Raw genomic sequence first — 23,878 nt, 5'->3', positions numbered from 1 at the left:
CTCAGGGGTATATCGGTTAACTTTTCCAATCCCGTACGTTTTTACAGCGCGATATCGTCCTTATCGCGTCTATTGCTTCATTATTGCGTTATCATGCGACAACTCGAATCCGTGACGGACGAGTTGAAAGTGGACCCACGATTAAACCTTCCGGAGCCAGACCCGAAGGGGGAGCCCGGGCTCGATTCGATCTTTAATTATCCGCCGTGAGGAAATATTTGCGCGGTAATAATCGCGGCCAAATATTCATTAACTCCCGATACCGGGCTTACTTTTGTCTTCTCGCCAGCAAGATCGCTATGAGAAAATTGAGAAAACATACCCTGTTTCCCGTCGAACGCGATTCATAATTCATGACTCGTTACGTCTCTCTATACTACGGGGTGACTCGAGGCAGCATCGGGGGGGCCCTTATGCATATTGATACTTTCGCGAGAGCGTTAACTCTTCTCCTCCCTCACCCTTCCGCCGCCCCCCACCCCCTCCTACCGAACACTTAGACGTCGTGCTCGGTGTTGTCGTACGAGATGTTTGCGCATAATTCCACTCATCGTGTTTAGATATCCGAGTGTTCATTCGCGTGCCCCCGGGAAATGTTTGCGCAATCCCTCCCGATGTCTTCCGCCATCTCTCTCTCTCCCCTCCCCTCCCCTCCCCCCCTCATCGAGACGATAAGTTAACCGATAAATACTTCGCTTCGTGTTATCTTACCTCGGCTGCTTTCTTCCTCCTTCCTTTCGACGTTGTTTCAGTGACGGAGCGGGAACCGGCTCTGTGCCGCGCGCTCTTCTGTCGGCGCCGAATGCGAGATGCGAAGCTTCTTGGCGCCATTTCGTTCAGAACGCGCGATTAGCTGTCTTTTAATCGTCATCTGATCACGCGACACCTCTACCGGCGACAGGTTTATGCCTCGTTTCCTTCCCGAGTGGCCGAGCAAGACAACGAGTCACAGGAACGTTTTCGTTAAGATGCGGCGTACCGGAGCTACCATATGTACGATTATGTACGACACGCACGACACCTGTTAGTAGGACTAGGCACGAACGCGAACAGCGCGAGAGAACGGCAACTTCAGAGCGATTTCTAATCAAGGTGGCGCGCAAAATTAAACAATGAGATTTAGAGAGATAATTAATAATAATGCTTCTCTATATGAAACGTAACACGCGACGATCTCGTGTTATTCATTTAACACGTGCGAGTACTTTTAATTACGTACACGATTTCCGTGAAGAGCAAAATGCAACCAGCGAGAGTTTTCACCACCGATTCTCGATTACGGCACGAAATAACAGGGCTCAACAACGAAATGTTACATCGATTACGTGACTATCCGTGCGACATTTCCGAACGATACGTTTAATCGTTACGGTTTCACTGAATTCAAATTTCGATGTCGTAGCAATCTCGTATTTCATGATGACGTAACACGCAAATTAATATAAAGCACAATTTTTTTTGCACCTGCAGTATCACGCAATTGAAATCATTCAACATTAGATATTCCTTATTTTAAAAAGGATATCAACTTCGAAATGCTAAAAAGAAGGTAATTTGTTAAGATTTTGTAAAAATAAAAATTAAAAGGTTTATTTTTCCAAAACTTTGAAGCCACTTTTGTGAACATTTAAAGAAAATATAAAAAAAACTTTTATTACAAAATAATGATTTTTAGATGTATTTTTATGCAGTCGTTAGTGGAAACATGATTCTTGTGTTACATTTTACTGAGTCCAATTTTTGCCTGAAACAAAAATTCAAACAAATTTTTAATTTTCATGAAATTTTATCTTAAATGAATCAAAAAAATTATAAAAATGTATAAAAATAAAAATTTTGTGGGATTTTAGAAAAAAAAGTTTTCGTGAAAATTATTTTTTTTCAAAGTCCCACAGAATTTCTATTTTTATATATTTTTATAATTTTTATTTTCATTTAAGACAAAGTTTCATGAAAATTAAAAATCTGACTGATTTTTTGTTTCAAGCAAAAATTGGGTTTGCTAGAATGTACACAAGAATCACATCTCCAGTAGTTAGGCATAACAGCTGGCTGTCAATAATTATATCTAAAAATCATTATTTCGTAATAAAAATTTTTCTTTGTTCACAAAAATAGCCTCAAAATTTTAAAAAGATAAATCTTTTTATTTTAAGAAATGTTCAAAAATTATCTTTTTTTAATGTTTCAAAGTAGATACTCTCTTTAACTTTTTGTATATGTGGGATATGAGAAAGAACAAGTTTTTCTAGAATTATCCCCTTCTATAAACTGCTCGTTCAATTTTCATAAAAATTAATCTAGAAGATAATAGATTCAAATTTAGTTAAAAATACAAAATTCAAAATGATCGATTCAATATGGAAATTGGAAAATTTATGTTAAATTTAACATATATTGGCACGTCGCAGTCAAATTTTTGTGTTAATTTAACACAAGATGAATACGTTAGAAAGTAACACAAATCTTGAGTAAAAAATTAATACAAAAATGTAACACTTCAATACAATTTATTTTTTCAGTTCAAAATTAACTTTAATAATTTAACATAATTTATTCATTTATTTTGAATAAATGTATTAAGATTATGTAATTTTTATGTTACTTGTTCACTTACTCTAAATTGTATTATTTTAATGTTGAATAATTAATTTAATACAAAATATTAAAATAACATTCGAGTAAATTAAAAATTTAACACAAAACTTTAATAAAAACTGATTCTAACATAGATACAAATTATTTTCTATTGTGTTTGACACAAGTTCCTTCTCATTTAGAGATAATCATCATTTTGAATTTATTTTCAAGTTGAATTTTAACAATGATCTTATGAACTTTTTAAAGGCGATTTTTATGATAATCAGATTATTCTTTTTAAATTCGACTCGCTATAGTAGTTTTTTTAATTTCAGATTTCTGATGCTAAAGTCAAATTCAGCGAAAATCATTAAAAAACAAGCTCTTACATAAATTACTTTAGAACACGTGTCCAAAAAGAATTAACAACACGACTTAAAAGAGACGAAAACGCGGTGCACAATAACAGTTTATTCGAAATTTACTTTAATCCCGATAACACACGCGCGATTTTATTTTCATATTTCATTTCTTTATGCCAACTTTTTAATACTCGCTCGCGCGCGCCGAACTGTGACTACGTTCAGTTGGTATTCGCACAAAACGCTCCCGTCGCTGCCGGACGTTCTATCTAATGCGTTCCGACGAGAGCGAGCGATTTAACGGTGTGAGTATCGCGGTAGGTAATTAACGGTAATAAAACTGTAATACGCGATTATGAAATGGCATTCTCTAAGCACCGTGAGTATAAAGATGTGCTGAATTGCAAACAGCGTCGTGCATCGTTGCCGGCGATACGCCGCGTCCGATCTTAACCTCGCACGCGATCTTTGCTACGCCGTATTTCGCGCTCGCCGCGTTGTAAAATGACTACGTGCGACTACGAAAATAAACAACGGGGTTGAATCGTCCGTCAGGTAACAATCAGTGTCACTCGTCCTAGCACGGTCGAGGAGCGCGGTCGTCGTAGGTGCGTTGTACTTCGCCACGTCAGATCGCTCGTTAACCGTTCGCTATTTACCGTGTCTCGATCCACGTTGCGTCTTGCGTGGCGACGAAGTGAAACGAGTTTCGATGAGTCTCATATTTCACGCACTGGGGAAACAAGCGTGCTCACAAATATCGAGAGTGTTTAAACGTAAACAGGCGACCGTCGTTTACGATAATCGTGGCGTCGCTAGACTGTGCGAATTTCACGTTTCAGTGTGCTCCGATCGCTGAAAGCGGATCTGAGAACAACACACGCGCGATTTTGTTTTCACATTTCATTTCTTTATATCGACTTTTTAATGCACACTCGCGCACGCCGAACTGTGGCTACGTTCAGTTGGTATTCGCATGAAACGCCGCCGTCGCTGCCGGACGATCTTATAGCCAAAGCGTTTGCGACGAATGCGAGCGATTTAACGGTGTGCGTATCGCGGTAGGCAATTAACGTCCAATAAAGTTACTGTCGCGATGTGTGCGCGATCATGGAATGGTATTCTCTAATCACTGTGAGTGTAAAGGTGTGCCGAATTATAAACAGCGTCGCTCACGATTGCCGGCGATGCTCCGCGCGCGATCTTAACCTCGCACGCGATCTCTGCCGCATCATCGTGTTTCGCACTCGTCGCGCTGTAAGATGACTACCACCGAAATAAACCACGGGGATGTTGAATGGGCCGTCGGGCAGTAATCAGTGTCACTCGTCCTAGCACGATCGGGGAACGTCGCCGTCGGTCTCAACGATTGTTGGGGATCGAGCGTTGCCGTGCCGTCGGCACCGTACTTCAACATATCCCGTCGCCGGTTAGTCTTTGGTACCTTCGCGATCCTCAAAGAGGTGAATCTGATAGACTGTAACGCGCGATCATGGAACAGTGTTCTCTAAGCACTGGGAGTGTAACGGTGTCGCCACGCTGAATCGTAAACAGCGTCGCTGTTGTTGTTGCCGGCAACGCGGCCGTCGCGCGCGACACCTTAACCTCCGACGCGACTTCTGCCGCGCTGTGAACCTACGCGCGACTACGAAAGCAAACAATGGGAGTACTGAATCGGCCCGTCGGACAATAATCAGTGTCACTCGTCCCAGTGCGGTCGGGGAACGTCGTCGTCGTCGATCCTGGCGATTGTCGAAGGAGCTTTGCCGTCGGTGCGTACTTCTCGGCAGTCTCGGCACGTCAGATCGCTCGCTAATCGTTCGCTGTTTACCGTGTCGCGATTACCCGTGTCGCGCCCTGCAGGACGTCAGAATGAAACGCATTTCGGCGGGGTCTCACATTTCACGCGCTAGGAAACGAGTGTGCTCACGAATATCGAGAGTGTTTAAACGCAAACAGGCGACCGTGGTTTACGATAATCGTGGCATCGTTAGACTGTGCGTATTTCTCGTCTCGTCTCGGTCGATTCTCCGATCGCCGACAGCGGATTTGAGAACAACACACGTACGCGAGATTTTTTTTTTTCATATTTTATTTCATTATGCCAACTTCTCAATACACACGCCCGCGCGCGCCGAACTGCGGCCACGTTCATTCGGTAGTCGCACGAAACGCCGCCGTCGCTGCCGGACGATCCATCTATTCAACGCGTTCCGACGAATGCGAGCAATTTAACGGTGTGCGTATCGCGGTGGGTAATTAACGTCCAGTGAAGTTACTGTAATGCGCAATTGTGGAATGGTATTCTCCAGGTACCGCGAGTGTAAAGGTGTGTCGAATTGTAAATAGCGTTGCTCATCGTTGCCGGCGATACGCCGCGCGCGACCCTAACCTCGCACGAGACCTTCGTCGCGCCGTGTTTCGCTCCTGCCACGCAGTAAAATGACTACGGTCGGAAAATAAACAATGGGGGCTGGTGAATCGGGCCGTCGGGCAATAAATCAGTGCCACTCGTCCTAGCGCGATTGTCGGGGACATCGCTCGTCAGTGCGCACTTCGACATCTCGCGTCGCGTTGATCTCTTGTATCCCCTTCGCGATCGTCAAAGGTAGACGTTACGGAAAGTGCCGGATATTGTATATCGCGTATGGCGCGGGTGATCGCAACGCTTAATTAACTTTCTGTTTCTCGTTGGAGAACACGTCGATCGCGTACGGATTGGGAAACGCGATCGCGACCACGCGTTCGAGTCCGCATGTCGTTCTCGCGTTCAGAATCTCGAAAAGGAACATATTGAAATATCGAAGCGTGCGAAATTGTTCGATACTTATCGTCACACGTTCAAATCGCTCGTTAATCGTTCGCTACTTACCGTGTCGCGATCCGCGTTGCGTCTTGCGAAGCGACGACGGAGTGAACGCGTTTCGGTACGTCACGCATTTCACGCGCTGGGAAACAAGTGTCACAAGCGCTCACAAATGTCGAGAGTGTTTAAACGTAAACAAGCGACAGTCATTTACGATAATCGCGGCTAGACTGCGAATTTCACGTCTCGGTGATCTCCGACCGCCGAGAGCGAATCTGACGTGCGAATGCAGCACAGAACGCGTCGGGTTGCGAGACGGTGGTGATTGTTCGACGAATTTATTTCGTCGATCCGAGTACGAATCGGTGCGCGATCGATAATCTTATTCGGAGTGAATACCGATGCTGAGTGCCAATCGAAAGTGAGAAAGAAAATTCTGGTGAAGAGAGTCTAGCAATAAAAAAAACGGACCTTTTGTCTTTGCTCGCGTCCCCTTTTTGTTTGACAGAACGCGTTTCGGGAGTGCCAAATTACATGTCGCGCGATCATGACGAGTTCATTATTCGCGCGGTATCGTTTAATCGCCGGGGGGTGCTAACGCGCGTTCGAATTTCACATTGGTATTTTTATCGCGCTTTATAACCGCCGAACATGAATCTACGGCGTGTAAACGTATATCGTGAGTGCCGAATTATATAGCGTGTACGTGCGATTGTGATCGTTCGTTATTCATTTGTTACAACAGTGTAAATCGCGTGATCGTTATACCACGTTACCACGCGGAATATCGAACGCATGAATTTATCGATCGATCATTGTCTGTGTTCGCGGATGCAGCTGCAAAGGCAGGAGACGTCTGGATGCGGCAACTATCCTTGGTGAGTCGATTTATAAATTTGTACAATTTTTCTAACTCGATAAATTGAAATCCCACTTGAGTTGTGCAAATTAAAGAGGTTATAAATTAATATAATTTTATTCAAGATGGTGCGTAAATTGTTTATAATTGGCGCGTGAATGCCAACCCTGATTTTATTTTTTTGACTTAATGTAATTGTTCGAGTATTGATTTCTCTCAATTTCAATTGTGTTATACATACTATGGTCTTGCATTAATTGTTGTATAAATATTTTTAAATATTTATAAATATATAAATATTTTTATAGGATATATTTCTTGGCTCTGGGCAGCAACAGCATCGATCGGTGAGTGAATTATTTTATGTTATATTTGCAATAACAAAAAAGTTATCTCACGGTGATTATTTTTTTTAAATACTTTCGTAAGGAATATCGTACATAACAACCATATTTCTTTGAAACTTTGGCGTAGTATTCGCAATCGACAAATATCGCTTTAATCGCAATTATATATAGAGCGTGCTAAATTTTTAGAGTGAGTCAGGACGAGGGTAATAAATTTATACAAGAAATGTCATGTGTAATAAAATTATGCAAAATACTTGTTGGATTTTTCAGAAAATCGCACATTAAAAATTAACATGTAAAATAATGATAATTTGACAAGAACAGAGATTTGCATACTAATATTAATTCGTGAAAATATTTGTTCAAAATTTAAACGTTAATTTAATTGTCATCTTCATCGTTAAGTATCACAATTTTTGTTCCGAATAAAAGTGAAATGTTATACCAGGGTCTCGTTTTATACTTGTTTGATAAATTAATACAAGTCATCGCACATCGATATACAGCTAATCGCACGAGTTGTCTGTCACATAAATATATTCAGTCTTAGCGAAACGTTTTGGGAAACGTAGTAATTCTTTGCGTAACCGGGCGTTTTACATCAAAACTGCTGGTTTTGCCAGGAGGCAGCCACCGTTTCCGATGGCTGAGCCTTGCCAAAGCTCAGCAGTCAACTACGATGATATATAGATATATGCATACGAGATGATATCGCGAGCGGGATATTTCGAAGTTTTATTTGATTCCCGGCAACGCGGAAACACGAATACGTCACTCGAAAATGTAACGAAGACATTTACTTTTGTATTCCATATACATTGCGACGGTTAGTGATTGCTCTATCGTTAGAAAAATCATAATTGCTTGAATAGACAGGCTCTTTATTATTTTTTTTTTTTAATAACGGTTGCATAAACATAAAATGTTCACACATTCATATAATAAATAACGAGAAGGCTGTGCACGGTCTAAAGCAGATCTCCGCACAGGAAACAATTTAGTATCAAATCAACAATTCATTTTGTATTTCATATACAAGAATATAAAATCTTCTTGGAAGAATTTATAATCTTAAACAGACATAATTTGCTTACATGAAGAGAAAAATTTTCTTATAAAGCAAATTATATCTGTTTAAGATTATAAATTCTTCCAAAAAGATTTTATATTCTTGCTTATATATGAAACAAAATGAATTGTTGATTTGATATTAATTTTATTTCTGGGCGTGCTTAACTATTTTTTAGGTGAATTTACAAACATTAAGAAATGTCATATCAGGAAAATTAAAATTGCTAATCAATTTTAAAATAAAAATAGCTGTGTTTTAAATTCGGGGAAAAAATGCGGCATGCAATTTGAGAAACCTTGTAAACTTATCTAAAAAATTAGCACAAATGTCTACTTTAGATCGTGTAACTTTTGCATTATTTAAATGTGTTTATACATACGTCGTATTAAGATATCGTTATTATAAAATATTCAGTATTCACATTTATTTTATCTATCCTTAATCTATTTATGTTTTCGAGAATGTGCTACGAAATCTGTTAAATTTAAAATTAACTTTTAATTAAATGAGAATTTATTCTCTTGTTACGAAAATTTCAAAATTAATTCCAAATTCACCAATGAATATATCTTTTCTACTATCTTTACATATTCTCGAATATATCCTTTCTCATATTTATTCGACTGCTTGTCTGAAAACAACGCGAAGCAATAGAGAGTTAAGTAAATTCCTGGCGTAAAACTGGCGGGACGAGCTACATTTCGAGGAAACGAGCCGGCGCCGGCTCTAAATAAAGCAAGAGAGGAAAAAGGAATAGGGAAATCGAGATATATCCAAGACCAACGCCTATGGTCGAGCTTAATTATTTCGCTCGCGCGACGGCGGCAGATTAGAATAAAGCTCACTTTGCGGCGAAAAGACTTCGCCTCGAGAGGAGCAAACGCAATCTGAAGTTGCCAAGTGCGGCTAGGAAAGAGGGTAGAGAATGGGGGGAGGATTGGCTCTCGCCCGGTTTCTGCTCGACCAACACGGATGAAAAAAACTCCGATGGAGTTCCGGCGCGGCCTCCTCGGTCTGGTCTGGCCCCAGGAAGCGGCGAGAATTTAATTAAGAATTTCCGCGGATGGCGAGGGCACCATATTGCCGTGACACACACGCGTCACCCGGCCGCGAATCACGCGACTTTCTCCTTCTCTTCCCCCTAGCCACCCCTAATTAAATTGAAAGAAATCTCACTCTGTCGTTTTCTTCCTCTTTCCCCATTCCGATATCCTTTTTCTCGTTCTTTCTTGAGGTTTGTCCCTCTCCCATGCTAGTTCTCGATCTCTCTCTCTTCCTATATTGTAGAGTCCCTTCGGTGCCAATTCGATGGTTCCGGCTGCGGAAAAGTTCGCGGAGGAAGAAAATTTGCATTTTAACCTTCGTATCCCCGAGGGTTTATTTCACTATACCACTTGTGGGGCACTTGCTATTAATACAGATGAATGAGACGACTAGAAGATTCAAAGATTGATATAAAATTTAATCTTCGAGTTCTTCATTTGTGCACGTCTTCTTTCATTATTTCAATTTTAACTTAAATATTTGGAAAATAGTATTATTTAATAATGCAAATGACACATATTATTGTATTACGTTTGGAAGCAACTTTTTACTGTTACATTATTATATATTATTGATATGTTATCAAATTATTGTATTATACAGAGAGCTATCATTTTGTTAATTCATTAGGGATTATATTTACTTGCTATATATCATCGAGATTGTGTAACTTTAATGTACAATGATTTTCAACCTCTTCTCTGAATGATGAAAGACTTAAATAGTTAAAACATTAATTGGATATAAATTATAAACAAATATAAATAATTATAAAATATATTTTTTTATTAATTTTATTTATATATTGATTAAAGAATTAAATTCTAATTACATCATTATACAGAGAAATTTATTTTTTAGTAAAAAAAGTTTCAATAAAATCATATTTTGTACGATGGAAATGTTTTCTTTTCCAATTAATAAGCTGTATTTTACTTTATATTATTAATTTTTTTCGTTGGAATTTTAACGTCGTTTAGATTTTATCAATGATAGATTTATTATATGTCAACGATATTTATTATTATAACGACGGCATTACAATTGATGTCTGCATTAATTTTACTGCGTAATATTTAGACAAAGTTATATTCACGTGCCTTAATATAATATCAAGCTGAATATGATTACATTACGATGATTGTATGCAAAGTGTGATTAGCGATTATTTTTGTTCATCACATTAATTGTGCAATATCAAGAATAGCTTCCACGATAAAGTGATATTCTTTGACTCTGCTCAATAATAGATTCCAGAAGAGAATCCGTGATGCCTTTATTGCAATATTTGAAATTCCGCTGGAATTCAATAATGGCTCAATCCGCTATATTGGGTGCCGTAAGTAAATTCTAATGGAGAGGTATTGGAGTTACGAGAATCATTGTTAACAAAACAACAATTACTATTAACTGGTGACAAAATTAGCAGCGACGTGACTTCTGATACACACTTTTTAAAAAAATCAAAGGCTTATTTCGAGTCAGTGGCAAATATGGTGAAAGAAAGAAATTCATGTGTAGAATAGTTATCGAATCATTTTCTATAAGATCGTTTTGAAATTCTCTATTAAATACAAATTTTTCCCTATAATATTTTTATATCATTATTTCCCAAATGATCGGAATCGATAAATATTGCGATGGGTAAGGTCATGCATGAAGTTAGAAAAATTTTGCTTAAGATTTTCCAAAAATTTTATATCTTCTCGTTGATATTTTCTTTTGCAAACTAAACTACAATTTCTTTTATTGAATGGTCATCTAGTATCGATTTAAAACGAGTTAAATTTGCACTTTGCACAAAGATGCGAAATATATATAAATTCGAATGTACAATCTCGATATAATCTTGATATAATTTGAGTATCGCTAATGTCGTCAACATTTTTCCAAGTAATGAAAAAGAATTGGAAATACCGGTTATTTCAAATCAGAGTAATCTTTGACGAAAAAGAAACTCAATTTCTATAAAAGTATTTTAGAAGAAAAACTTTAAGCTGACAGCGTTAAGCAAAGTTTGGTTTTCAACTTCATGTATGATCTCAAAGTTGAAATCTTTTTGTCATGCTTGCACCATCGATTTGGAAATGGCATCAGTTGAAGCAGAGACATTGCCGAGGAAGAAGCTTGACGAGATTTGAAAGTAGAATCTCAGAATTTAAAATAGTGTTTTTATTATTCATCCACAAAATTATTTTTCGCGCTCACATAATTCCGTATTACAACATTTTTCTTTACCGATTCTGGAAGTAACTCTGTTGTAATTTCTTTTTAACAATTCGTAGTTATTTGCATATGAAAATTTATTTTACACTTTAATTATTTTATGTAATATTATTTGTAATTTTTTCCTTTAAAATTTAACCTCGTGATTGTTATACATGTAAATTATGTTTTATTTTTACCATTGTCTTTAATATTTTTTGTCAGGTTTATCTTTATTTGATTTCAACATTCAGAAAATTTCTCATATTTATTTCTTTACAGGATATCTTTTACATTATATCGAAATACGCGAACGATTAGTACTAGCATTTTATTCTCAAGAGAAAAAATTCATCCAAATTTTCGAAAAATTACATTGAAACATTTGTTTCTAACAATAAGACTGACATAATACTTAAATCTTGTAACATAACAAAACTATTTTTTGTTTTATAAAATATATTAAATATATATTAAAAGAAAAAACAAATACCTAATTAAATTTGAACTGACAAATATCTAATTAAATTAAAACTTTGATAATATTTGCTATAAATTAAACAAAATCATGAAAATAAACTTTTATACGATTTCTTGTTGAAAATTGCATTATTAGAGGGATTTCGGGAAAAGAATAAGACAATCTTCTATACAACCCGTTTATTATAAGCTTGAATCATATATTAAATGTGGTGTACTCATATTAAATATATAACTCAAGATTTCAAATGTACTTCTACATATCTTATACATATCATCAAACATATGTGCTTACATGCGCCTATGTCTGAAAGAGAAATGATAGTAATAGCTATAATAGAGTTATAAGAGGAATTAATGATTAAATCGTCGATGTATCACCGCTCTGCATTGCCCCGCGGCGAAGCTGCGCGTTCTTGAAAGGGGAAAAAAAAATAAGACGAAACGTAATGATAGATATCCCTCGCGTGAGGGAACGAATATCCGGCGTCCGCAAAACACTTCGTACGTATTTCTGGGCTGCAGTTGGATCGTTCGATGTAATTGGAATTGACTGCTTCAGAATCGCCGATCGAAGCGAATCACGATTTCTCGATCCGAAAAGCGACGATTGTCGCGATGGCCACTTTCCCCGTGTTTCTCATTCTCTCTCCATTGCGCTACTAATATGGCTATATAATTATCAGAGGTGCATTCTTCGTTTCCATAAGTATTTTTTTTTTTACATATCATACTTACATCGCGCGTACGTAAAAGAGAACAAGTTTGAAGTGGACTTCCTATCTCCAACGAAAGAGTTCATTTTAATCAATCTTTCCTTTTTTTCTTTTTAAACGACTATCCTATCTAATGTGAAAATTTCAAATCTTTTTATACTTAGCCACTCTTTTGTGCTTTCCATATATGCTTTTATTACACTTGTCTATATTTAAGAAGTATGATTTAAACAAAGACAATTCGCCATGTATAATCTGAAATTATCTCGTAGAAGAAGCTCATTTCGTTGTAATGATCAAGAATCATGATCATCATTTTGGTCTCGCAGACGCGTTACATGACATTCTATTTGGTGACAAAAAATGCCGCTAATATTTGAGATGGAAATCAGATAGCAGCGCGCAATTTCCACGTATCGCGAACATACAAAAAACGATATTCTTGAAAGAGATCGCCGAATGACTTTTGTCGCAATCTTGAACGTCGTGAGGAAACTCATCTAACAAAGATACGTAACAAGTACCAGTTTCACAATTATTTGGCGATAAGAATTATCGAAAAAAAGATAAATCTTGAACAAAAAGATATTTTTAACATTAACAGCCTTTTTTTAATTTCATGCATGAGATAATAAATAATTAAAGAATTTAACATAATGCTTGCCTAAACTTAAAGAACAAAAAAATTAATCTTAATATTGTGATTAAATTTAAGCTTGAAATTAATTTTCTTAAATTCTTGAAAAAAATTGAATTGCACAATTATTACACTAATCATTTAAATATAATGAAATATAAATAAATCTATGAAAAATAAAAACGATATAATTTATTTATTAACAAGTATTTGAGCCATATATCATCAAACTCTTACTTAACATGGGAAGATAATTGTGAAGCTAGACTTGCGGACAACATTGTCGAAAGATTGCCTCTTCTCAGAATTATATTATCGACACTATCACACACTAAATTGTCTTGCTTAAAGCCGCGTTGCATGTGTAACAATGTCGCAAACTCTTTTTTTTTACGCATTATATTCAGTGGACGGATACACGAGCTATAATAATTTTGCCTAAAAAATTTGTTCCTCGTGCATGATTTTCGAAAAGTGTGAGACGAGCGTAGTTTCTCCTAAAATATTTCACTTCTGCTTTCGAACGATTCGTCTTTAGTGACGAAACCGTGCTCGGAGTTGGTATATGGAACTAATGCATTTTAATGACGCTTTAAAATCCATTTCGGTCGAAAATCAAGCACGCTCGTGTGACATAGAGAGTGAGTTCGACATTTTTTTTTTTTTAAACGTCGATCGTGTGTGATCGCAACGTAGCGCATTTCCCTTTTCAATAATTGAGTCGATTTCGAAAGAAAAAAACCATTTATTTGATTCCAGCGCATACATGTTTTTCAACTTCACTAGATTTCGCGCTTTTTACAGAAATTCGTCGGTTTGCGAACGCAGAAATATATGTATACATATCTATATATTATATACATTTATATATATGCATATATATATTTCGTGCACAGCATAATCTGTCTACTTAACTTACAACAAATGAATAATAAAAATAGGGTCTTTACAAGAAATAGAAAGAATCCGAATATCGAAAACATTTAAGAGATAAGAAGAAAAATTGAAAACGCATCTTCTTTAAAGAAAAAATTTTATACTATTAGTATAGCGATGCCTATAATAATCCCAATTTTCCGCAATAATTGTGCATTTTTGCCGTTTAGAATCTTCATTTTGAAACAGTCCATCGTTTACTGCTTCACCTTTCACGTCGTGGAAAAAACCACTTGTCCTCAGTGTCACACATATATTTTGTATGTAAATCAACTCCGTCCCTAAGTGCTAATTACAATAATTACGTTATGAACACTTACGAGTAATTTCGTACACTTACGCCAAAACGGAAAGCTCGTATTTCATGTTTCTGTTCGCTTTAATAAAACACTGTAAACTTTTAAGAATAGCCGAAATGATTGAATTCGATTAACAATGACATCGAGATAATTTATTATAATTTTATGTATTACCAAAAATATATAAAATTATCATAATTTTATTTAATTATAACTTAAAAATCGCTATTTTTGGAATAAATTCGTCATTAGCATATTATATAATACTAATAAAAAAATTAAATGTCTTTAAAAATAAAAAAAAACAAAAAAATTTAGTTTGTAATTTTTATTAGAAGGCCTAACTTTAGTCATTGTTAATCATTCAGGTCGATCGGCATGCACGCTTATCGCATAGGCGGTAAGTTTCAGTCGAACGGGACTCGCTATCGGTATCGACATATGCACATAGGTATTCTAAGCTTAATCATATTTGTCGATAGAATTGACCTCATTTCGCTTGTTGCGGCTGCTTACGATACCCCGATTCCGTTCTATTTGCACGCGACGGATGCGCGAAAAATTTCTCGCAATGTCAAGTATCGTGCATCTACATAAAAATCGACGACCTATTAAACATATCTCTCTCTCTCTCTCTCTCTCTCCCCCTTGGTATCCGCGTTTCCGAATCCACTATGCTTCACATTGTAATCGTAACTTTAATGGCCGTATTTTGTTCAATTCATTTAAATAAATTTAAACGCGAAGCAGATTTCTTTTGGAATCTACTCATTAATTACAATTTTATATTAATTTCTCGATTACAATACATCAATTTCGTATCGTATGAATCTGATTAGCAAAGCAAGAAGCATGGTGGATTTAAATGGGCACATTTAACCCTTAAATGCGTTTTCCTGCAAAACTACATAGTCTATTCTCCCGCGAATAATTTTTTCTTTTGCTAAATAATTTACATCACATCGTCACGTAGTGTCGTAGAAAGTAAACTAAAGGAATTACTTTCCGCCGAAAAACGTGGTTAAGAGTTAAACCCCTACCGAACTATCGCGGAAACTATTTCCGTAGCTAAGACACCGACTAATTCGTCAATGCACATTGCGATTTATCTCTAAAATTGGTAAAAACATGACCGCGCTATCAACTAGAGTCACCTGTAAGCTCGAATTTACGGTTACTGAGTCGCTTCTCCGTTTTAAGCACCTAGAGCATACGCCTCGCAAATTACTCGATCTCGAGAGAAATCCGTTAGGAAACCCAGGAAGGAATATTCAAGAAAATATCCATCAAATAACCGACGTTTCCGCGTGGATTAACGTTTCATCACATTTGGACAATCACGAATATTAATATTTAACGAATTCGTCTAAGTTCTCTCTTCGATCTTACAAGACGGGTTTTGATCCGACTTGCTCTCGCTCTAGTTTCCCCTGTAACGCAGGTCAGACTCGGGAAACGTCGCGGAAAACTGACACGACGATCTCCTGGCCGCAAGACCGATAGTGTCAGAAAGTTCGTAGTTTAATTTTTCATCCAAATTCCCGGGACGATTCCAAAAAGTTCTAGGGCACGGCTTTGTTACGCGACTCACTAGTTAAATTATCGACGATACATCAATCGACGAATATCACGAAGTATACATATATTAATTTTCTCGATTCATCACAAAATTGTGATTCACAATCGTTTACGAGCTCTAAAATCTCTCGATCGCTCTAAGATAGCAAAAATAAGCATTTGTATATCCAGATCTAGAACTTTTCGGATATATTTCGCAGTCGCGATCATTTGCGCGGTCAATGTTGCTTGCTCAAGATTCGTGAATACGACAATTCAACTTTGTTAATATCATTAATTAACAGAATATTAAATTCTCTAATCATTTGATCGAAATTAATTTTTTTTTTAAAGTCGAATAGAAATTAATTAAAAAAATTTTTTTGTGGTGTCTCTTACATTTATCGAAGGAAAGTCAATTAAAAAATTTGAAACATTCTCCAGAACGAGAGGAAGATCTCGAGAGACATTTGCAGCGATTCACGATTTTTATCTCGACGACGAATTTCGACACTCTCGGCCTATTTACTTAGTAGCGACATTGATTAACGATTATTGTTCCGCCGACGAGAAGGATACAAAGTAATATATTTACCTAAGGAGAAGCACCAACGAGTCGTGAACGTACAGCTCTCAGCTGAATTGTATCTTTCTCTCTCTCTCTCTCTCTTTCTTTTTGCTCTTTCTCTCCGTTTTTCCTAAGGTCGATGCAGTAGATTTGAAGTTCCGCGACATTAAAATTATGTCGCGAATTCGTCCATTGATCGATGACTAAACTTACACTTTTACATTGTCTACTAGTAGTAGCGATTTATTTATATTAGTTGTACCTAATGCATACCTTAATACCTAATATACTCTAATATAATCTAAATATATAATATATATTGTGTACGTAATATATATATATTTATATATATATTTATATATGTATAACGTAACACTAGTAAACGTACAATATTTACTGTATAGAGTATATTCAATATTTTCTATATAATATCATATATATATATATATATATATATATATATATATATATATATATATATATAGCGCTGCTAGCGTCTGTTTTTTCGTATTCACCTCTGTTACTTTAATTACATGTACAATAATATAATGTATATCTTTCTTTCACACACATACACATATATATCTATATATATATATATATATATATATATATATATATATATGCAATATATTTATATTTCTTTGTACAGTGCGTCCTTCGGGAAGAATCATGCGCTATTAATGATTGACATTCTTTCACAGCGCAACTTCAAAATTTTATGCTAGAAAAGAAAATTATATAATTTTTACATCTTGCTTAAACGAGGCTGTTTACTTCTAATCGTAAGTGAGCTAATGTGTCTTACACTCGAGGTAAAACAAAATTTTAGAGATAGACAGCCATATTTAGAGCGATTGATTTTTTTACTGAGATCGATCTCGTACTGACAAAAAAAAGGAGAAAGAGAAAAAAACTCATTTCCACGATTATTTCATTGATTCGCGCTTTTGTTTGAAAACAAGAAATCCAGCGTTTACGAACAAAAAATAATATACTAATAGCGCATGCCAGTTTTAAAAGGGGCGCACTGTGCAGCGATAGCGAGCGCCTTAGAGCACTATGAGGTTACTTTTTTTATAGACGACAGAGATCGTTGTACGCACGGCGTTGTACGTCGGCGAGTCTTAAACTCTTCATCGTCCTTTTCCCGTCTTGCCCTCCACCCGCACTCACCGCCGTGTCCTTACAAATATGCAGTTATGCAATTATAGCAACTGCGGCGTGTTCTAGGATTGGTTCGCGTTTTGCGAGATGGCCGCGATTAAAATCTAAGTTTACCAGACCAACGTGTCTTACATTTTAAAAATTGACTTGGATACCGCCGTTCGCGGAATCGAAAGGACTTTGAAGCAGAGATTGAAAACAATATAAAAAATATCAATTGCGTATCAGTATTTCTTTAGCTTTATATAGTAACGAGGTAAAAGTCGATTGGTATGATTACCAATAGAATGTAATACCGATATACGTAACTTTTTGGTATAACATTATTTATAGTATCACTGTTATATTATTTAAAATATTAAAGAAATAAAAAAGCTTTTGTTTTACCCTTTCATGAAACAAAGGGCTCGCTATAATCAAAATACAAATAAAGAGACCTAAAGTTTTTCTATATACATCATATTTTATAATTATAATGTATACTAAATATAACTATATTATTTAATATATATTCAGCATTATTGAATATTATTCAGATTTTTGAAGTGTATTTATGATGCATATTTTATAAAAAAAAATCAAGAAGACTAAATAAGTTATACTACATAAATACAGAAGTTTACAATTAATTATAGTTGTATTATATGTTGTATCTACGTTACTTCTTTTCTTCATCTTTTTTACAATATGTTGGTACTGTAATCTTCATTTACAAAATATCAAAAATCTACTTTGATTTGATAATCAAATATTATAATAGTAATAATATTAATATCGTCACATTTCCAAAAAGTTATGTACATAGGATATTATGAAAATTTTCGTTACTTTGTTGTTTAACATTTAATATCGGTATAATGAAAGGCTTTTAATGTAAGATAGAGGTATACACAATACCGAAATATAAAAATTTGTAAAATTATTGTAGTATTCAGTCCCTGCTTACAAAAACCTCGAAAGAATCGTGTAAAGAAGTCACACGGAATTGTTGAAATGACGCTTTCAGCAAAATTAATCTACCCCAAGCTCTAAGCGCGCTTAAATTATTCGTTTTGGCGATTTAATGTCTTGGCGGTTCGAGTCCTTGGTTTTTTGAAGATCGGAGACACTTTGTGAATCGGGATACCCGCGAGGTTACGGCTCTAGGGATCTTTCGATTCAAACTTTCCGATAATCAATGATGATTTAACGATGCACGTGTATTACGTGATCGTTATTAGTAGGAAACATCTATTGCAACATGGATATGGATTGGCAGAATTTCTTTGAGCAATATGTTATTGAATATTTTGAATATTTTATTATTATATAAAGATAACATTACGCAGCAATTAATAATCGAAAATAATTGAGCACACATTAATCCTTAAACTCCGAATTATAATGCGTAAATCTATAAATATTTCATAATAAAATAAAAAAAACATTCTGCATATAAACATTATATATTAAAATAAATTATTCAAATAAAAGATACATATCATCAATTCATAATCATGATTAATTTAAAAAGAATATAAACATAACATTATTTTTAAAAATATATATAAATATAACATCAATTAATATTTCATGATTATTAATTAAAAGTGGAAACATAATAATCATTAATAAATAATATTGAGTTGATGTCACTCCGTCCGGAATTTAAGGGTTAATTACCAAAATGATTTTTGCAAAGAAAGAGAGTGAGAGAAAATGAAATAGCTCAATCTAAAATAGATTAACAAAAAAGAAAGAAAAAATGTGAAAAAAAAGAAACAAATGTGCTTTACATTTTTTTTGTGAAGCGCCAGTCACAAAGAAAAATAACTATATAACAGAAGAAATAATATATATTTTATAATACTTCACTAAACTTTTTAATTTAGTCGTATCATACGTTACGAAAATTTTCTCAAGTCCATGAAAGCTCGTAACCTCGTAATCATCACATCACAGCATCTCCGGCCTATTTTGAGCAGCGGCTCATTATTAAAGAAGCTGAAGACATTTGATGAAGCGATGATGAAGCCCTCGCCGACGTTGCTCGCGCTCGTGACGATAGTCATTCTCGCACCACAATTGCACTAGCGTAAATTGGCATTTTTGAAGTACGTATTTCGAACTGATCTGGCATCATTATTACGTCTATATCTTATCACAAATCGTCGGTTCACCCTCTCGTCCTCGGCATGCCGAACATCTGCAACAGAAAGAAAACAAATCATCTCATTATGGATGAATTTTTACATAAAGTATTTTTTTCATCCAACATCAGTTGTTGGGCGTATGTTTAAAAATTATCGATAGTTTTTATGAATAGTTGACTTATATTACTCAATTTAAGCAATTTAAAATCTAAACAGTAAACAAAAAAATTCTTTACCGCGATTTAACTATGTAAAATATTATATTTATGAAATAAATATATAAATCAAATATTTAAAATATTTAAAAAATCTAGCTTGTGCCTACGAATGTCAGCGCATACTTTCCACTCTACTTATGTCTCATTCTTTAAAACAACTTGCGGAATAATTAGGCTATAACTGATATGATAACTTTGCCTGTTTTGCAGCACTTGAATAAATACAGATTTCCTATCGATAAATACATCAGCAGGAAAGTCGCTAAAATTATTGAGCGACGATTACATTGCAGCGAAAATATTATAAAACTTCATATATGTATTTATCAAATAAAGAGATAACAAACTGAAAATTATATACATTGTCACTATGAATTTTATTGCTACACTGGAAATTTCATACATACGAGTATGTGTATTATCGACTTCAAGTACGGAGAGTGTACAGTTTATGAAAACAGATCTAATGTTTGATGTAAAATAATCGTTCAATATTTATTTTAATTCAATCCAATGTATTTAATTGCATTTTGCATTAGTTTCGATAAATATTTTTTAATTGAAAATAATACCTTGAACGATAAAGCAAATTATTATTAACAAATTAAGATCAATCTTAAAATTAGAACAAGAATATAAGGTAGTTGAGCCGAGTAAAGCTCACTTGTTTTGTTTTTTATAAACTCTATTTACGAAGAGATTGAAATAAACTAACAATAAGTGAGAAATGTTTATTTCAATCATTCACAATCCCTCTTTACTCACTTCCTAGAAAATAACTTTTAAACACATATTCTCGATATAAAACGCCTTTTTAAGTGGTAAAGTTAAAAGGTCTATTACTTATAGATCTTATTTAGTTCTTGGCTTTATGCGGCTCAAGTATTTTATACGTGGAGTTAATATTATATAACATATAAGGTATTTTAAATAAGTAAAGAAATAGATTTGAAATTATATAGGGCGCTTCGGAATCTTCAATCTTAATTCTACCGATTATGAGGTATCTTTATCAGTTTTCGAATTTTGAATATAACATTTTACAATGCGGAGCTATTTGGAACACTTAAAACCTATTGGATCGAGCATTTAAGTAATTAGCATTTAACAAGAAAATTCGATAACGGGTACCCGATTAATGCACTAGCAAATGAATTCAATCAGCAAAGACTGTCTCAACGCGATCTCTCGGAAGACGAAAACTTCCAAGACTGTTCGGTTGCTAAAGGGCCGTTTCGGCTATTTTCCACGCGCTTGATCCATTGCCCTAAATTGGTCCAGCTACGCGACGAACGAGTCCGACCCCGAAGAAGTCGACCGTGGCATCAACTTTTTCATTCCTGATATTGAAAAGTTTCTCCCGGGGGCCGCGAGAGCCAGAGAGATCAAAATCCCTCTCTTCCGACGCGATCTCCACGACGCGACGTCCGTCGGAATAGTCGACGATGGGAGCAACCGGAAGCGATAGTTGTGCAGATTGGTTAAAGAGCGAAGGGGAAGGATCGCGAATCGCGACGGGAAAAATGGAGAAGGGTGTTTTGAGCGGGAGAAGGAGCCGTTGGAAGGAGAGGCAGAGAGTTAGGTGGAGATGACGTAACGCCGTCGTTATATTAGGTTGTTACAAAAATCGCATCGATTTCTGCGAGAGTGACTCTCCTTACAAAAGCGCGCGAAACTTCCGTAACACAGTTTCCAACGAGATTCCGACAAGAAGTTGTAGATGATGAGCAATGAAGCGCAAATATGTGTAATGGAATAGAAGTAAACGGTTGATAACTGTAATGATGCGAGTCACTCAACAATGATGCGTATCTACTAATAATGGAAACTATACCTAATTCAAAATAGAAATATTAATAAGAAAAAATATATATGTGAGAAATAGAGAGAAAATTAGGAAACAATAAATAATACATACAATAAAAGTCGAGAACAAAGATGATAAAAAAATAAAAAAATAAATAAAAGAACAGATTGAGGGAAGATGAAAGCAGAGTATCGAGAAGAACGAAATTCAAAAAAGTAAGGATAATGCAAATAGATAATAAATATAAGGAATGGTATAGAAAACAAAGACGAGTAAAGTTGTAATCGTTCCCTTCAAAGAAAGAGAAGAACAAGGACGATAGAACAGAATTAAGATAAAGAGCAAATAAGAAGAATGATGCGGAAGGATATATGTATATTGTAAGAGAGAGACAGAGAGAGAGAGAGAGAGAGAGAGAGAGAGAAACATACGGAGTTCAAAGAAGCGAGGACATGATGAGATAATAAATATCGAGAAAGATAGGGAAGTAAGAGCAAGAAAAAAAGGATTGAGAAAGACTGTGCTAAAAGAACAAGAACGATATGGCGAGATAATAAATATCAGGAGAAACAGGAAAACAAGGACAGGGGGACTTCTCTCAATTCGAAGAATGCAAAGGAGCGAGGATAGCAGGATCAAGATCGAAGCCGAAGCAAAAATAATGCATAAGAGCGAGCGGCGCTAACAAGGTCGACGTTGCAGGATCAAGATAGGGACCCAAGAAAGAAGAACACGAGACGAAGTTAGGGAACAAGGACAACAACCCGAAGTAATAGATACCGGGATACTCCAATCAAGAGACACAAAGAAAGAAGAAGAAGAAGAACAAGGCAAACGAAGTAGAAGCGAAGGGACGCAGCAAGATCTGGTGGACCAGGTAACGGCTATCAGGTTGGAAGTCGAAGAAAAAGAGTTATAGGAGGAAGAAGGGAAAACTAGAGAACTAGAGAATGCGGGAGCACGAGAGAGAGAGAGAGAGAGAGAGCTCGCAGTTTCACGTTCGCGATCGAAGCATTGTTTAGCGAGAAGTCGATAGCTGATATCGGTGGAGTGAGTCGATGCACGCAAACCTGCACGACGGGGGAAGAGGGGGATTTAGGGGGACGAGCAGGATTCTCGTCGTCGCCATCGTCGTCGTCGTCGCCGTAGTCGACGTCGTCGAAGTGATTTACATGCACGCCGAGGTGGCTTTTACCGTTCGTGAACGTGTTCGTAACACGTACAACGATACGTGGCTCGTTCGCGTGCATGTGTCGCGTGTTTGTGAATATTCGTGGATACGCGTGTGCATACAGGCTACATCCACTGTCGGCTAGCTAACGCCGAAATCCGGGAATTGGGTTTCGCGTTGGCGGGCGCGTCATTACTTTGTTTATGTGAACGAGAACGCGCTGAGACAGCGAAGAAAAAGTGTCCCGTACGGGTAGATCCGGACGGGCTAATATTTACCGGACGAGTGGGTGGGTAGCGCGGAGCGGTAGCACGCGAGCGTAGCGTTTTACGATTTTTTCCTCCCAGCTTTATGCATGCGGCTGATCCACTTTGTGAACGACGACCAATCGCCACCACCCGCTTCCCTCCCTCCCCCCCTCCCCTTGCCCCGCTGCTTGCATTGGCAGCATACCAATACCAAACCGATTTCCGTTTGTTCGTTCGACCGATGTACTTCGCTTGCTACGAGGTATTTCTTCTCTCTTGTCACTTCCGTTTCGCTCTGTCTTTCTATCAGAGAGAAAGATTCGCGCACGAGAGAATAATGCAAAGATGGTTTCAAGATGGAATACAGAAGAAGGATCGAAATGTGAAATATAGAGAGGATTGAAATATAAAATGTGTCAAGAGATCAAAGATACATTAAGCATATTTGAAATCATTTACTTAATTAAAAAGAAATTTTGTTTATAGAATTCTAGAAATCGTGAGACTTAAAAAAATCATCATCACGTTGAATAATTGGAATGCCATCGAATCATTATTTAACCTGCTTAAATGAATAAAATACAAGGTAAAATTATCCTGCGGAAATAATTGCATTTCATAGTTAATTCAGAAGATGGTGTTGACTTATTGATTCTGTCTCCGA

General features: G+C 36.1%; 2 protein-coding genes and 1 long non-coding RNA gene across 3 annotated transcripts in view; 1 reads left to right on the top strand and 2 right to left on the bottom strand.

The window, feature by feature from the left end:
- LOC105196023 overlaps positions 1-972 on the bottom strand; it is a 103,198-nt gene extending 102,226 nt beyond the window's left edge. The window contains exon 1 of the mRNA XM_039456263.1: positions 712-972. The gene's annotated coding sequence lies outside the window, so the exon portion shown is untranslated. The remainder of the gene's footprint in view (positions 1-711) is intronic.
- Positions 973-5,249: 4,277 nt separating this feature from the next.
- Positions 5,250-23,878, top strand: part of LOC105196025 — a 90,073-nt gene continuing 71,444 nt past the window's right edge. The window contains exons 1-2 of the long non-coding RNA XR_850739.3: positions 5,250-6,626; positions 6,916-6,954. This is a non-coding gene — a long non-coding RNA (uncharacterized LOC105196025). The remainder of the gene's footprint in view (positions 6,627-6,915; positions 6,955-23,878) is intronic.
- Positions 17,946-23,878, bottom strand: part of LOC105196024 (forkhead box protein O) — a 172,490-nt gene continuing 166,557 nt past the window's right edge. The window contains exon 8 of the mRNA XM_039456070.1: positions 17,946-19,823. The gene's annotated coding sequence lies outside the window, so the exon portion shown is untranslated. The remainder of the gene's footprint in view (positions 19,824-23,878) is intronic.

Source organism: Solenopsis invicta, chromosome 12 (genome assembly GCF_016802725.1).
Source record: "Solenopsis invicta isolate M01_SB chromosome 12, UNIL_Sinv_3.0, whole genome shotgun sequence".
Lineage (NCBI taxonomy): Eukaryota > Metazoa > Arthropoda > Insecta > Hymenoptera > Formicidae > Solenopsis > Solenopsis invicta.
Note: the sequence above shows the minus strand (reverse complement) of the source record. Positions and strands in the feature narration are given on the sequence as shown.